We start from the raw sequence: 18,835 nt of genomic DNA on the forward strand, positions 1-18,835 counted from the left end.
CTTCATTCAGTACCTCCTAGAAGTAGGAATGACAGAAAAAATAACTGATAAATATGTGTACCACTGAAATGTTAAATAAATGCATATAAAATAGTAATAGATTCTTGCTTCCATTTCTTTTCCAAGATTTTTTACAATCCATTACTATGGCTATACATCACTGAATGCTATATATTGTCCTTCCTCATATCTGGCAGTGGCCTTCTGCAGGATAATTTGTGCTATTGCAGAATGAAATTATGCAACTTGAAGCACACCATTAACACTGTACAAGGTTTTCCAGATGTCCAAGTATTGAAATGATTTATATATAGTCTGTGGTTCTTACAAGCCAAATGTTATGAATCAGTTTTAAAGAAGACAGAGACTAAGACACTGTGACCAGGTTCTCCAGAAATATTTGTTCTTTCTTGTGAGAAAGAAAGTCCATCCTGTCTATCACAGATGTAAATAGCCGTTAGAGCTGACTAAATGTATAGTTTCCTGAGGGAAATATCTGATTAATACTTATTTCTAACACAAATGGAATACACTTATTAGATGGCACCAAGATGCTTGCCTGATAACAGCGAGATTCTGTATTTGGCACATGGTAATGATTTCTCTGTTTCAGCTGTTTTAAGTTATATACTACAGAAGGCAAAAAGAAGACTTTTGAGCATAGGATACAGTAAGAACTTGCAGAAAACAAGGAAGAGAAATTGAATACCAGCTTGCTCCTCAGTGTGAAAGGGAAAATGTCATGTTAGCAACAGAGAAATAGTAGCCAAAAAAAGCAGATAAGTTAATAGAGCTGGTAACAAATGTAGGTAGGAGATTGCAGGTGTGTTATTATTTCTCTTTCAGACCAAGAAAACCACATTAAAAAGTACTAAAATTAGTGATGATGAGTACAGATAAAGCTCATATTAAATGCTAATATTGGACACAAAAAAAAGAGAAGAGGGCTTTGACTTCCAAATAGTTATGGAGAAAACATGAAACCGTCTCACAAGGTGATTCAACTCACCTGAGATCTGAACCATCCTTCAGAGATGTCTGTGAATGTGCATGAACTGTACAAGAATTCTAACATGATTATGCTCCAAACTGGAAGCCTCATTTTAATGCCATATTTAGAAGAGATGCATCCTGAAGTCTTTACTCAATCCTTCTCTAGAGGGAGCTGATGACAAAGCTCTTACTGTCTTTGCTGATGACAGAGCTATTATTGTTTTCATCCTAGGATCTTCAGATATATCCTACTCATTTTCTGCAGTCTGCACTTGTAGTGCTGTAATTGATATGTCATCTTTGAAATATATGAAGTCTCACTGGTTCTGCCGAACACAGCATACACACCCTATCTTGTCCTTTACCACTTTATGACATTAGCTGATAACACTGAATGGAAAAAGATTTTTTGGATTATTTGGCTATTTTGCACTTTCTAATTGCAAAGAACCCAGTAAAATTAAGTGTTATATAAACAAAACACACTTTTAGACAATTAAACATTACACATGACATATCACAATGAACTGGAAACAATCACGGTGTAAGAAAAGATGAATCAAATTCAAACTGACTTGATTTTTTTGACATAGAACAGTGAGGAAGAAAAGAATTATACTGTTGCACTCTTAAATGTCAGGCCCACTGAATGCATTTGCTTGTATGGAAGAGAACTGTTTATGAATATTGCCTGGGAACAGATTTTTAAAGTGTCACATGCCAATTAACACAGTACATGTGAACAGAAGCATAATGAATTTGAAAGGATAATATTCCCGCACGCAGAAAATGTCAACAAGAACATAATCGGCAGCTATAGCATATGGTATACTGAGCTCAACAACTTGTTTATACCACCTTGAATCTCCCACTAATAAGATGTCTCTTTATTAGCAAAATACAACTGAACATAGATGAAGTGCAACTCAGAGATGTTGCTTCCTTTTTGACATTCAAGAATTAAAATTGATTGATGTGTTTCATAATGTCAAGCTTGATATCATATAGTTTGAAGGGTTTTGTATAGCATTAATATTATGGAGTTTAATCTATAATTTACTGAAGTTGCATAAAACTGCTCACTAGCTAAAAAAGATGTCGACCAAGGCATTTATGTGTATGGGTGCATGTGGCTGAATATTTCTGAACTCATAGTATCTAAAATCGCAGCAATCAGTATTTTCAAAAACAAACATGCAGGGCTGAATTTATAACTCTTTTGGATACTAATCCAGTCATAGCTCATTCCTACTGAACACAAATGACCAAAACAATATTTCTCCAGTGTTCTAGGCAGGAAGTTCCAGCTAGCAAATAAAGTTCTTGAGCAAAACAATTTTTTATTCATTTAGACCTGGCTGGCAAGGGGATATAAAGCTGGTGGTAATGAAATGTCCGTGTTACATTGGATGACCTCTTTTTGACCTTCTTGATCTTTCAGAATGTTCCATGTCAGGGACATGATGAGCATACCAACAGTGTCTTAAAAAAAACCTGAAAACATGAACAAAGAAAATAATTAGTTATTAAGTGGACATGACATCTGAGCCCTAAAATCAGACTGTTGATAATTCCTCCTACATTTCTGACTCTTTATTTTTATAAATTCTTAGGAGACATAAGCTTATAGTTAAGTAACTTAATTATTATAATTCCCATTTTTTTAAATAGCTGCAATGAAACAAGCTTTAATCAAAACCCTGGAATGTTTCCCTCTAATTTTATCAGAAATTTTCAGCAAACCATTCTCTTCCATCTTCTGTTTTTCCTAATCTAACATCCCTATTAACAGTATTAGTGAAATGTATTTATTAGTTCCTATTAAAGCCATGCAAACATCACTGTAAATCACTCAATTTCTCTCCAAAGATTCCTTTTCTTGAAAGGATTAGTCAAGTTGAATTTGCATATAATTTAAAAATTCTGTCCATGAAAGTGCATCCAGGTTAGGCTCAAATGCAGGATTTAAACACTCTGCTGAACTGAAAGAACCCTGCTTTACAAATTTGATACAAAGAGGTGGACAGTGCCAGAAGATAACGTAGATTCCTCTTATCTACTGCTAATGCTTAGTTATGGTGCCTTTTTCTGAGCTGGAAAGGGATCTCCAAAGACAATCAGATCTTAGAGGCTCTCAAATTTCCCTCTGAAAATGTTTCTTTACCTCCACTGAATACAGAGAGTCCTAAGATTTCTTTCTTAAACTAAGCTCTTAATTTAACAATGTCACACTATGAAGTTAATACAAGTTTGTTCTTAAAAATTCTTGTTCTTACTTTCACTCTGTCCAGTAGCCCTGGTCAGAGGGTCACCTACCTTATGAAACTTCAATAAAAAATACCATAGCTTCCTTTTACTCTGTCTCTGCTATAATGTCTTTTCTAAATAAATATATTTAGAAATAACAAAAAAGCAAAGCATGTTCTGAGACTTGTTTGAAGCTATGCAAATAATCACAGAAATGTATATTAAAAAAAAAAAAAAGAATAAAAATCAATAATACTTTTAAAAACAGCAATTTAATAGAGAATTTACATATTTATTCTATTTGAGGGGTTATGCTTTTTGTAATTTTATGGTTACATATTTGGATAAACTTTTTTTTAATTTACTTTTTTTATTGTGAATGTAAAGGAAATAAATAAATTCAAAGAAATTTTCTTTTAGGTCTATAACCAATTTTTTACAAAGTTGATTGCAATCACAATGATTTTGTAAAAATAGTGGAAATACAGAAGGATCCAACATCCAGCTGAAATTGCAAATTGTAGATAACTTGAATTGGTCTTTGTAAATTCATGATGATATGATAACACTAAGGTGATAAGCGTCTGCATTTTTTTAAAAGACTAAATGTTTGCACCTACTGTTTTTACAGGTCTTATGATATTTCCCACAACTTCTTAACCACATTTCATTGGCTAATTAAGAACTGATTAAGGAAATAATATAATTAATTACTGTCATGGTTCCTGATAGCTTTTTCCAGTTGTTTTTAGCAGTTTTGCATCCATTGCTGTAAGACAGCCTAGTTTGTGAAGACTACCTAGAAAATATTTGAAATTATGTTAAAACAAAAATTACTATTTTTAAGAAATGGCCATAGTCTTATACTAGCCAAGGACCTTGCTGGCTTTCATCTGATGCTTAGCTTCACCAGGATAAACAAATGCCCACATTTCTTTACATATTCCTCACTAGACTGGGGATAATCTAGTATATATTAATAAAGTTTCCATTGCAGGTCAGGTTCTCTTCAAGAAATCAGAAGCAGAGATATCCTTTGAACCAATAGCTAAATACTTAAAGAATTAATATGCTTTAAGCCTATTGTTGATTAAAATCCATATTGCCACTGGAACAGAACAGTTGACAGCCTTAGTGACTTCTGGTGAATTTGTTCTCCTTTGCATTTGAAAAAAATTATCGAAGTTAACTGGGCCAGGAAAAAGATCACTCACAGAGGGAAGCTCCGCAAAGAATACAGCAGGCTCAGTTGAAGTATTTGTTTAATGTTCTGTGTTCAATGGAGCAGAAAATAAAATCCCTATCCCAGAGAAGTGTCTCAGATAAGTTTTTTTATGTTTATTTGCACTCTGTGGTCCACTGTATCACAGCAGATCGTTGTCATCCTTATCATGCATGAAAAAGAAAAAGGAAAGTTTGTAAGTGAAGATTTATTACTCAAGTTTGAATGCATTGGTAACAATAAAATGACTTTTAATTCACACATGAGCAACTAGTTTTGGCTGATAAAACAGTGTGAGGGATTATTAACATCTGTTAGAGTTGCTCTCCAAGGCTTTCTGTCTTTTCAGTTTCCTGTAGTTCTTTCAAAGTGGCATCATTGTGCTCTTTCTTTCTCATGCTTTCACCAAAGAAAGACTTTTTACAGATTTCATAATTAGCCACTTCTCTCAGCTGTCATCATTTTTTCTTAGTAATTTATTTTTTAAACTTTCAAGCACTGGAAGACACCTGATTTCTGTGGTAGTTCTGGAGGTTTAACTAAGTCACTTTTATTATTCTGATTGTTCGATCTTCCCATTTTCATGTACTTCAAGTGCTTATTGATAGTCAAGTTCAGGTCTCTGTTACTATTTAGTGACCTCCCTTGAATGCATTTTGTATGAAAAGAGTCTCCAGGAATTTGTGAATGCCAGCGCTCTCTTAGATTCTTCTGAGAACTTTGGTACTCTTCAAAAAGTTGCACTCTCACTGCTGTACCTGTCAGTATGTAAAAGATTAGATTACATTGTGTACTGAGTATTACTAAATATTCTTCATGTTGCATAAATTATAACTCCAACCTGCAAAGCAGATAGTACCCAACTTTTTCCAACAGGTGGTAATTTTTACTTAAGATAAGGAGAAAAACTGTCTGAAAACAAAGCATAAGAGCAGCTTGCCATTCAGGATGATCCCATGGGAGATACAGGTTAGAATCTCCCTGAAGAAAAACAGATCTAAGCCCATGACTTTCATATCAGGCACATTTTTTAAACACTGACCAAATAGCAAATGTGTTCTGAAAAAAAGTCTGGACCTTTTTCAAAAGATCCAATGCCTTCATTTTGCAACAAAATAATAGTTATAATTCCATAATGATTATGAACCCTTGAGCTGAGAAGGTTATTCTTACCCTATTTCTGACTGCCCAAATCAGGCCAAACGTCACAGAATTAATTAACATGTTCTCATTATTTTTAAAGTTTATGGCTTTTGGTGGTTATTGGTAAACTTATATCTTCAAAAACAGTTATTGCAACATTATTTGGTAGTGATGAGATCTTTGCTTGTGAGATCTTTCTGCTTAGGGAAGCAGTTTTCTTATACAAATGCCATATAATTCTCCAGAAGAGATGTTTGCACTGTAAATATTTTGTTCTTAGCTAAATTATTGCTTCACTTTGTTTGCAAAATTTAAACAAAACAGAAAAAAAAAAAAATAGATCACAGCAAGACAAACATGAAAGAAAAATATATGTTTGGGAGATGTTAATTTATATGTTTCAGAATATAGTTGAACTTCATATTAAAATAAAAAATAAAATATCACTGAAACTGGAGAGTAACTCTCATGGTTGACATCTGTCTAGGTCTTACCATGTTAGACTGGTAAGCTCCAGTTCCAATTGCTCCTAGGGACTCATCTAGTGTTTTACTGGAGGCTAAAATCATATTATACTAAAGCTCAAAGTCTGAAAGAGATTTTGCTTATCATTCCATGCTATGAAGATTTGCAAGCTTCCATGATGTGGTAGAATTAGCAAACACCTATTAACATAACACTAAGTCCTGATAATATGAGCCCAATATTTCTTTTTTACTAAATATACACAGATAAGATATAAGAGATGAAGAATTATCAAACAAATATCTCTGCTTCTGAAAAATGTGTCATTTGTAGACAATAGAGGAAGGAGAGAAGGAAGGAGGGAAAGAAGGAGGGAAGGAGGGAAGGAAGGGGGGAAGGAAGGGGGGAAGGAAGGGGGAAGGAGGGAAGGAGGGAAGAAAGGGGGAAGGAAGGGGGGAAGGAAGAGGAGAAGGAAGGGGAGAAGGAAGGGGGGAAGGGGGGAAGGGGAGAAAGGGGGAAGGAAGGAAGGAAGGAAGGAAGGAAGGAAGGAAGGAAGGAAGGAAGGAAGGAAGGGAGGGAAAGAGAAAGAGAGAGAGAGAGAGAAAGAGAAAGAGAAAGAGAAAGAGAAAGAGAAAGAGAAAGAGAAAGAGAAAGAGAAAGAGAAAGAGAAAGAGAAAGAGAAAGAAAGAGAAAGAGAAAGAGAAAGAGAGAGAGAGAGAGAAAGAGAAAGTGAGAAAGTGAGAAAGTGAGAAAGAAAAAAAATAGCATAAATATTTTAACCTAATTCTATATACGCAAAAGCATTGGATTCTAGATATATGAATGGGATTTTGAAAAGGTGGTCTTTTGCTTCTTTTGAGACATGAAAGTAATTTTAGTGTATTTTTATCAATATGTTCTAAACATGGTTTTATTGGCAAACAGAATTATCTAATTAATCAGCTGCATTAGGCATCTGAATGCTTTTAGTAAATGTTCAACCCAAATGTCCCTTTTTGCCAGTAAATTTTCTTCCTACTTAAGGGCTAAGGGAAGAAGGAAAATTTCCCTTTCTTGTAAATTACATTTGCTAATATCCCTTTGTAGCATGGTGACCAGCAATACTCAACTCTTTCCCTGTTAGTGCCTCTCCTGTTTTGTTCTTATTCTTAGATTTTTAATGAATACATGAAATTAAATCTTTGACTCCATTAAAGGTAATTGAAACTTCTCATTTTGCAAGATATTGTTACAATTTGCTATTGAGAAAGAAAGTCACAGCACAGATCCATTACACTATCTCAGCATGCACTTATTGCTGCTACAGATAATATTTAGGCCAGTGTGTAAGGAAAGGAAAAAACAATGAGAATACATGCTACCAAAAACTATCCATCACTTTATGGATGTAGTAATGATGATGCAGAATGTAGAATTTAGTCAGTATCAACTGAGTAATTCTTTGTATCCCCTAAGGAATCTCTGTGCACGTTCCATTCCATTATTTGTCTTTTACTATTGTCTAGTTCTCTGAGAAAAAGCTTGGCCCAACCATGCAAAACAATGCTACCTGCAATCTCTTGAATGCAAATAATCTAGACCATATGCAAAAAACATGAAGATACTCTTAATCTGAGCAATACCACAAAAACCTTTTCAAAAGCTATTTGTATGCAAACTAATCATTATCAGCATATGCACAGTCATGTTGTAAGAAGGGTGATCTTATCTGAATACTAGGCCAAGATGTTGACACATTTTCTTCTCAAGAAAAAAAGAAAAAAGAAAAAAGTGTGGACATAGTCTCTTGATATGCTCTACATGAGTCTTCTAAGTCATTAGATCATTGGAGTGACACTTACGAAAAGATCTTTTTTTTTCTGATTGGTTTAAATGATATGACCCAGCTACAAAAGCTGCAAACATGCTGGCATGGGCAGTGCATTTGAAAAAAAAATGGCTTCATCAGTAATATTAATACCCACAAGAAAACTACATTAGAGTAAAATAAAACCAAGTTGCAACTACTGAACAGTTAGCAGATCAATGGCATTCTTGTCACAATGCTGTTGTTGTAGAACAGCCTTAGAAAGACTAAAGTCTAAAGGAAAGTGCTGTTTTTAAAAGGTTTCTAAAGGTGAAAGAGGAATACCAGGCATGATACGAAGATCATAAGAAAAGCCAAAACACAAAGCAAATACACAGATAGTGGTCCAAAAACTCCACTCTCAAAGTAAAGGTTCCTCTAACTGGTGAAAAGAGCAGCCCACTATCAATAGCTCCTCCACTAGTATAATATCATATATCTACATAAGCAGAATCTTCACATAACCTGGATAAGATATGGTTACTTTAAAAACTGGAGGAAAATACAGAAGTAGTGACTGCATTATGTGAGATATTAGCAGTTAAAATGGTGTCCATGGGGAAAAGTAAAATCAAGAAAATAATGTCCATCACAGAACTGAGACCAGTGAAGCCAAAAAAATCTTCCCAAAAATCAGAAGTAGTGAATTTACAAAGCAGCAGAAAATTATTTCTACTTTGTTGTGTCCCCATGACTCAAAAAATGTTAGCTTTATAAAATGAAATCCAGATATCTTTTTTGATTCAGTTGGCCCCAGGAACATACACTTTCAGAAGTCATTACCATGGATATTGATTGCAAATAACCAGTTATCCGGACACAGCTTTTGCTTTCACATTTTTCTTGACTTTTTCCAAAAACTGTATTTTATGCATTTCATTCAAATGATGTTTTTTAAAATTCACTTTTTTTTAATTTTATATTTAGAAAATTAAGCTAGGACACGTATGTATTCTTGATAAGTAAGCAAATATAGACATTTGAAAGAAAGATTAAACTTATAATGTTCCTTCACAGATCTATATTGCTATTTAAAAAAATACCAGATGAATTGTGTAGAAAAACAAAACAAAACAAAACAAAACAAAACAAAACAACTGAATCCCTTGATCATAATCATTAAGTATTAGTAACAGGATAATATTTTATAGCAATAATAATCAAACCAAAATGACCACAAATTATCTCTACACTGATTATGTGCAAATTTTGTGTTGCATAAAATAATTAAGATATCTAGATCTGTGGTCTCTTAGTCTGGACATGAAATTTTACTGTATTTTAATAGCACAGATAGCTGGGAACTGGGAAGATATGGTGAGGGAAACATTATTCTATGCCTGTCCCATTCTCATATACTTCACAGGCATTTATTTCTGACTGTGCTCAGAAATAGAATGCCAAGCTAAAGTTACCTTTAATCTTACCCCTTAACACTGTTCATACTTACCTATATGAAACTCATAATTTGTTTTGCTGCACAAGAAAAATACGGAAAAAAAAAAAAAAAAAAGATCATTTGGGCTCAAATTCATAGTTAGCTTCAAATTGCTATAACATGTATCTATGAATCTTTAAATCTTCATTCCAACAAAACCTTCTGATGGTCTTAAGAATCTGAATATGTGTTGTTTCTGTACTGCTTTACATTAAGTTCATGGCTTTCATCCAACTTTGGTTTCATTCTGGTTTTTGTATGTGTGCATGTGTATGTGCACTTATTTGCATCAATAACTACCTCCAAAAACCCCAGCTGAAACCCTTTTTGTTTTTTTAGCTTAAAGTATTGAAAATTTTATTACATGTTTGCAAAATATGCAATTTGAATGTATTTTGAATATATTAACTTAATGAATATATGTATTGCTCTAAAAATTTAGCAAAACTCACAGACAGATAACAATTTCTAACTTTTTTCACCACTATGGCTCTGTTCACTTAGTATGCTTTATAAGTTTTGTTACTGTGTAATATTTTCATTTTCATAACAAACATCTGCACCAGCTGTATAAAATGAATAAAACTGTGAAATAAGCATAAATATTAGCATGAATACGTTAATTATTAATATAAATAATCATTAACATTTTAGACGTTTGGCAGTATCATTAATATATATTTAATAACTGTTGGAAAAATATAGTAATGTGATCTTCTAAAGTTATAAATAATATAGAGTAGGGTGATTTACATAATTATGATATGATGCAACGTTTGGTTATCCCTAATTTTTGCTATATATTTTTTGTGAATTGAGGATTTCACCCAAAATATTTTCTCCATTGCTGAATAGCTCTGTCATAATATAGCTGAGACAGCCTTGATGAGGACTTGGATAAGAAATTATTCCATGTAAAAAAAACTATTGATTAACAGACAAATTTTGTACTTCACCAACAAGGCAAGTGACATTTTAAATCTTTTACCCTTTTTACTGTTTTCCAACACTTGCTCTGATGTTAAATTTTGAAGAGTTGTCACCAGTATTGTAAAAGATTAACACAGTTGGGATTTTGACATATAAAAATATCAGCACCAATTAGTGATAAACACCATGTTCTTTCCTCTCCTGATGGATTATATGTTCTTTCATTAAATGTAAAGGAAAGATGACAGGAACAAGCAATAATCTAGATTTTTCTCTTAAAATGTTACTGGCAACTGAGATGGCTTTTTATGTTTTTCTAAAAGAAAAGGTGTCATTGGTAATTGATTCTGTTGGGAAAAGTATGATGAAAAGTGTCTTCACTCCCATAGCTAAGGGAACTGTCAAACTGTGACTCCATCAATTCTCCTCTAGACTTGCTAGACAGAAGTGTTAACAAGAAAATGCTAAATAATTTAAACCTTTTAAACTGATGTTTAGGGAAAGAAAGGTTGTAAATAGCAGCATGGACCATACCAATAAACCAGAAATTGAGATTTTGTAATTATAAGAATTCGAAGAACTCATAATGAGCAAGTAACTTAGTGTCATGAACCTAATGTGGAATTACAGCTCTGTCTTGGGTTTAACAACTATAATTGTGAATCTATGCAGTTTGTAACTTAATTATTATCTGATTTTTTACTATTTCTGTCCCAGATTATCCTTGTTTGTCCGGGGAAGAAGTTAGAAGTGTAATCTCAGGGAAAGGGATCTAGCTTGACTATGATTTTTTCTAGATGAAACATCTCTGCCAACTTCATTAAGATAAAGCTTGCATGTTCTGAATTACAAAATTGAACAAACTAAAAAAATCTAATTCTTTATGCAGCTTTGGCAGTTATTCCACATTCTGGTACAAAGTAGGTCGTCTACAATTTTTTTAGTGTAATGGATATTCTGTTGTACAATAACATCCTTTACCTCCCCATTTACTCTAATTGAGGGTAGTTTAATTTAAATTAAATTTTGTTTTATGACTGAAACACCATGATAGCAGAAAAGTCAAGGTGAACATGGTCCTCTTTTGTTTACTTGATTAAAGTGCATTCTTATGCACTTCCAAGAACAGAAATGCTACATACAGCACTTACCAAAGGTAATATTAATAAAGCAGAGGCTATTTGAATGAATCCCAAATAAAGAAAGGAGACCTACAGGAATATTTTATCACAGTGAAGTATTTCTCCCACAAAGTGTCACTGCTGCTCAAATGGTTGAGATGATCATAAAGATTAAATAATTATAATGGTTGGACATATATATTAACAGACAGAAGTAAAGAATTGAGATTGTTGCTTTTGCAAATCCATCTGCTTTTAAATATACCATCAACATCTGTATCACTAAATACCTATATTAGTCAGATAAATGTTATTCAAATTGACAATCTTCTACCTCTACAGTCACCTCTTTCTTTTTGCCCCTTCTAGTTGCCATCAGATAGTATGTCATACCTACATTTTTTCTCTCATTGTTTTATAAGACAATTTAAGAATAAACTGGCCACTGCAGACTCCCTGTGAGGAAGCTGAAAGTTCCCTCTGAATCAGTACAAGGAGATGACACATTAGAGTACCAAATTAAGCTCTAGAAGTGAAGTTTTGTGACTCTATGCAAAGGAAAGCGATAGCATGGCTGAGAATTGTATCTGGCATTAAAGGTCTTCTATTGATTTCTTCAAGTAGCTTTATGTCTTTATCCCTTCTGGCTGATTTTTTTTTTTTTTTTAATTTTCCACTAAATTTCTCCAGGCCTCAATCCTCCGCTATAATTTCATCTATATGCCTTGCAGTTCTGCATTTTTCTGACCTCTTTATTAATATCTTTTTCTTCTTTCTCAGCACTTATTCCTGCTTGATGCTTCATGGATGTTGTTACAAGCTCCCTTTGCTTTTTCCTTGCACCATTTTTTCCAGCTTCCATTTTGGCATGTGATATGCGTTTTTTACTTTTCTGAAGTTTCTCCTTACAAGATCTCTGTTTCAGCTCTCTGTCTTCCTTTGCAAGCTTCCATTATACCAGGTACAATGAAGTAGTGACCTTGAGTGTTTCCTACACATTCTAATGAAGACTAAATTCTATGTAAAATAAGCATTTATTCATGGCTTATTTTTCTGTCCTTATTACCAGCAGACTCCAGCTTGTGAAAGGCTTTTTTCTCTTCTTTCCACTTTTAAAATTAAGTTCTAAAATGTTACCTTTTAAAAAATAATTTCCAGAATTATCTTCACCAGCAGAAAGTCCCTTAGCATCATGAAGAAGTGATTTGTCAGATACCCTTTAGCAAAATAATTTTACTGCATATGCTTACTGCATATGCTTACTGCAAGTCTCCTCATGGTACAATGGAGGGACTGACGAGACTGTGAGAGCCTCAGTACAAGAGGCTATAGTTCATGTTACCAGGAAAATTATTTCTTTTGCAAGGAAATTTGAAATGTTTTGTGAACTAAGGAGCTAATTCACAAGGGACTTTTTTTTAATATTCAGTTTATAAGTGCAGTTATCTCACTACTTACCTTCACACACTGGAAAGATAAAATCGCACATGGAGACCAGACCTGTTTCAGCTTTTCTATTGGCTTTAGGGGGATCAAATGCAATCTTCAGCTGGGATTTATATGAGGATGTCACTTGTAAGGTAACTTGTTGCCCTGGAACATGGTAGGGAGTACACAACACAATAAACTGTGCTAATTAGAAAGAAAAGTATCCTAGACTTCTTAATTCCCCTTAGATGTGCCTAGCTGCAGTCCTTTAAGTTCATCACATAGAGAAAAATCTGTTGTGTTGAAACATCAAAGTTATACTCACAAAGGTGATTTGTCAATGCTCCTTCTCTTGTCATGAAACTCAAGTAGTGTTCCAAATAAACATTTATTTATCAGATCACTGGAAGGTGATTACGATGTGTAGTTTTAAAAATTTATTTAATTTTAATATGCTAATTTATTTTTTATGAAATTATGCTTCCAGATTGTCTGATAAACTGTCCTGGTCAGCAAAATATAAGAATCAGCTTCAGCATGGCCGAGTCTAGATTTTTTTTCAATGAACTTTAAAATCTAACACAGAATTACCTAGGGATAACTTTTTTTTTTCTTTTTTTTTTAAATGAAAGCAGTAATTCATAGGTGTTCAGCAGTCTGCATTGTTAGTGTAGGACTGCCAGAACTAGTTAGTCTTTCATTGCTGAAAAGAAAAGATTTCTACAAGAAGGAAGATGAAGGATGAGCTTATCATCTCCTTGCCAGAAAGGTCTATGCAAAGTATGTCTTTCAGGACTTCTTTACATTTATCTCTTTGGTATGGGACTCCAGGATGCCAATAGATGCCCAGTTTGCTCTTTTCAATTTGCTAATCATGATATATACTAACAGCAGTCTGGACACTTATAAGCTTTATCCAATGGAAGGATTAATGTCAGGATGTAACACATAAGCAGTATTTTAAAGTGAAATATATATATATATATATATAAAATAAAATCCTGGCATTTACAAAAACCGATTTAAAATATCAGACAAGTATCCTACTGTCCTATCTTACCTGTGCTCATTAAAGCACATCTCCTATCATAACATGTGTGTTCTCTCCTGGGAAACAAGTTATAGACATTGTTTTCCAGCTCAGGCTCTTGATTAGTTGTCAGTCTCATGCTTCTAATTTTTCTTACCTTTTTGTTTCTTGAATAAGCTTTCTCCCCATCTGTAACCATGATTTACAATGATGATATAGAGATTAAAAGTATCTAATAGTCCAGTGTCAATGAAGTTAAAATTGTATTTGTCCTGTGCCTAGACAACTACACTTCTTTTAAAAATACTAATATTATTTTAAGCAACAGTTGCTACTGTTTGGGATTGTTCTTGAAAAAACATGGTGAAAATGAGCCATTAGAAGTATTTAAAGGAATATATGACCATGACTTTATGGATCCATTTGGAAACAGGGTACCAGGGAGCCAATTAGATCGTTTATACTTAGACTCTATAAAATGCAGCATAAGGAAAGTGCAGACCTGATGCACAGCCTGTTACAACTTGGAAATCATAGGCATTATACAGAAGCTGTTGTAAGCAGCTGGTAAATAAGCCAAATGTTAGTCTTATCTTAAAACATGGATTTATGAGTCTTTGTAAATTCTCTACAATTAATATTAATTCTTTTATTCACCTTTTGTTATTATATATGTGTTCTAAGATTTTATTTGTCTTCCTGTCTTTCTACTCTGCCCTGTTTGTCAGTTTCTACTTTCACTTCACCCCTCTCTTTTTTATTTCTCTGGCCTCTTTTTGTCTCTCTTCTCTCTTGCTTTTATTTTTCCCTCTCTGGAGATACTCACAGATCACTTTAGAAATGTAGGTTGTATTTCTAATGTTATTCTTGAAAAAGAAATAGCAACCTTAGAGCTCCAGGCTATATATAGAAATCCTTACATGTCCTCTTATATGTCTCCATAGTAACGTTTTTTCATGATCCTCAGATTCTTGAATATGTATTTGTGGGTAGGGAAAAATGCAAACTTTTGGAAATTATCTCTTTCCAGTGTCTGACAATTAGACACAGTTGCTTGTCTGATTATAGAGTTGGTGTTGTGCTAGCCATAAAGTGGGAACATATTTCAGAAATGTCACTTAAAAATAAGTGAATACACTGAGTTTGGGATTTAAGATGCATTTATTCCCTCAGCTCTTCCTAGTTAGGGCAGTGCTGTATGCTATGAATCCCATAATGAGATGCTTCGATCCTCACAGTTACTACAGGGACTGTAGGTGCCTATCTTAGTTTCATAGATTCTGTTGCAAAACCTAAAGGAATGAAATTTAGGCCAGTCAGGTTCTTTCTGTGTTAGACATCTTTCTGAATAGCAATAGCTGGTCTTCAGAGACTGAGTTGTACAGGTGGTTTTGTCAGGTCAGGGTCAAATCTTACTGTTGAATGATACAAGAGATTTTGCGCTACTGTATTTCTGTAATAAATGTTCCATACATAAGAACATCAGTCCCTTAAACATTACCACAACTCTTTTCGAAACCAAAGATCTCATATTAGGCTGTTATTCTTTTCTAATTGTCATAATTATGCATTACTCATATGATTGTTGCATGGCTTATTAAACTTTACAAAACATATTGAACATCATCCTCTGAAGTACACAATGCAAAACATTCTTTTCCATTCTCTATTTTAATTGCTGCACTCCCATGAGAAAAGAAATTTTGTTTCTAACAGTTCACTTGTTAGACAGAAGATGTTACTTTGTTGTAGAAAGTGATCAGGTTAGTCTGGCATGATTTGCCTTTAGTAAATTTGTACTGGCTTTTTCCAATCAGCTTTATTTGTTTTGTATGGTGCCTCAAGAGTTTAAAATAGGAAATCTTTAAATCTCAGGCATGTCAGTGACTAGGGAGGGAGAGGGCTTTTTTAATGCTGTCCAGTTTAAACACTTATAATTTTGCCTAAAATCTATCATAATCACCTCCATGTTATTTTAAATTGTGTATTTTGTATGTAATTCTCTTGTCTATATAGTCTGTTCAGCTGGGCCTAGTCAGTAAGGTAGCGCTCTTTGTAATCAACTGTAGTCCCTGTAAATCTATAAGCTGCATTCCGCATTTCCCATTTCACCTTCACACTAGTAAATTTGGATGCATAGGTAGAGCTGTAGTTTGTTTAATACACTATCTGGCCTGGACTACAGAATACTTTACCCACCCCTATCAACCTCAGCTGTATGCATCACAAAACAAACTGTCTGTAGCAATGACAAAGTAAACAAGCCTTTCAAAAAACTATTCCTAATTACCATAGGTATTTTTATTACTTGTTTCTATTATTGGAGAACCTTGCAACTCTATATGTGCAAACTCCTGTGTGACAGAGCAATGCTTTGTTTAATTTGTTCTCTCAAAGATGCAGGGGTAGGAAGATAATCTGGTCACACAAAAAGACTCTGAAGGAGCTGTGAAGTTCTCTATTATTCAGAAGGCCTTCATGAGAGTGTAGAATCAGTCCTAAGCAAGATAAACTAAGTGAAAAAATGAGAGAAATCCACAAGAATATACTCATATGGCTTTTTCACATTGACTTTATTATAATAAATAATATCAGCTGTGAAGTTAATATTATAGAAAGCTACACACAATGTATTTGAAAATGCTTTTTAGTCAAGGGCAATTTTATCTAATGAATCTGAATAAAATTATTCAACTGCCTGAGAAAAAAGTCATTAATCTTTTATCAGTGATGTTTTTAACTAATCCAAATTATGTTGATTTTGATGTAACAGCTTTTTTCATCCTAGCTTGAGTGAATTACTATAATGGAACATTGCTTTATAAATTTGTCACCTAAGCTCACTCATTTTCTTGTTCAGTTCTGGTACCAGGCAATGATTTCCACATGCCAATCAAGTATTCCTTTGAAATATTAGGAAAGGTCTAGGTAGTTAATAGAAATAAGATTGTTCTATGAAGCAGTAGAGAATTCCAGCTTCTGAAACTGAAAATATTGAGATAGTTTGACTTATTACCTGCAGAGTCTCATTTTCTGGTGCTTTGACTTCTTTCTTGATATTGATTCTATATATTAAAAAAAAAAAAAAAAAACAAAAAACAAACAAAACACAAAAAAACCCCAACATTTATCAAAATAGTAAGAAACAATATGAGTATTGTTTCATGCACATATGTATTAGTTTCCAAGAAAAAAGTAAGCAGAAAATGAGTTATGGCTATATACGCAGTAGCTGGATTTCTAAAGCAGTCTTAATCTGTAGTTTAAACAAGATTGTTTGAAGAAGTCAAGATTGTCACACCACCCCTTGTCCTCAAGCAAAGATATTTCTAGGTGGTTACAGAGTATAATAACACAGGTATTCAGAGATGTTTTCAGACCAAATAATTTACCTCATATACCCTGTCTGTTTGTTTTGGAATGTCTTGTAAAGTTAATGTTCTGTATGGCTGATATTAACATTGGATAGAAAATCTGTACACTGGTAGAAGCAAAAGATTACATGGAGTGGCTAGATTGATAAGTTTCAGCACTAAGATGTGCTTAAACTTGACCAAACAAACAAACAAACAAAGAAACAAAAGTCAATACAATTTACCTTCTTGTACTTTTAGTTATTTTATCACAATAAGACTATATAAAACATGTACTTTTTTGTTAATGAAAAGTTTTAGTTATCTGTTATAGCATCTTTCTATTACAATATAACTATGTCTCTTTTTTCATTTATTTGAAATGATTATTGAAATTAACAAATGTCTTCTCTTCTAATGTCTCTTTTCCAAAGAAAACTTGAATTGTCTTTACAAAGTTGCTAGGTATTTTAAATTTCTACTTGTCTGTCAATCCCAACAGTGTTGACAAACATGAGTCCCTATGATGGAAAATAAAATAGGTGTTAACACTTCTGTAAAACAGTTGCTTCACAGAAGTTTCAACTTTAGGGTAAGCAATTAATGTAATATAAAGAAACTTCACTGCTAGCACAGTTATAATCCCGTCACAGAACTGCTTGAAAACATAGTGAAAAGCTGTCTTAATTGAATGCTCTAAGTTCTGACTTTAGGCATCCTGTAAGATTGACTGTTACTGGTGGCCACCTGGCTGGAAAATCCCATTTTATGTAGGGATTGTTTTGAAAGCAGGCAAGCATGGAGGTGAAAAAGTAGTAACTGCTGATTTAGTTTCTCCTGACATCTTCCAGGGGAGGAACCAAGGCTCCCTGAGCACATTTGGTGAGTTATGACACATTAATAGCTTCAAGTTGTGAAGTACAGAAGGAAGTTATCAATGATCAGACTGCAGTCTTACTCTGAGTTTATTAGGGCTTATTATTTTAGTGAGTCTAATCAAAATGGTTTAGAGGAACATGTAAATTCCAATCAGCTTTTTAGTGAAGAGACCAGCCTGTGCAGCACTTGGACTTAAGGTGAGAAAGGAATGTAGTTCAATTTAGTCTGTTGAAATTCAATGTATAAGATTCCAGAATAGCAAGTGAAAAATGAACTACTTTCTTTTCAAATGCAGAAACTTTTGAACTGTTTGAAAATGTTGTATTATGTTTTCTGCGACTCACTCGAAGGGGCTTGGACTGAAGGTGTTTAAGCAGGATGCTTCAATGGAAAATAAACTTAAATAATAATTTTTGTTTAGTAGGTAGAACACAGGACTGAGGACTGTGAAAGAGACCAGCTTTGCTTTTTCTTCTACCAGTGGTTTCTTATATGATCTGTTATGTTTTATTAGCATACCTTTTTATAACAAGCTATAAAATTAAGATATAGAACTCATTTTTATTATCTGGTGTTCTATTTTTTGTATCATATATATTATGTTGAAGTTAAGTGTTGATATTATTTCTACATATTTTACGTTTCTAGCCACTTAAGAAATTCAAAAGGCTACAGTCTTGGAAAAGTCTGTAAAAGTGGGTGATACCTAGATATGGGGTTGAACTAATAAGGAAAACCTC

Source organism: Nesoenas mayeri, assembly GCF_963082525.1.
Source record: "Nesoenas mayeri genome assembly, chromosome: 3".
NCBI classification, from domain to species: Eukaryota; Metazoa; Chordata; class Aves; order Columbiformes; family Columbidae; genus Nesoenas; species Nesoenas mayeri.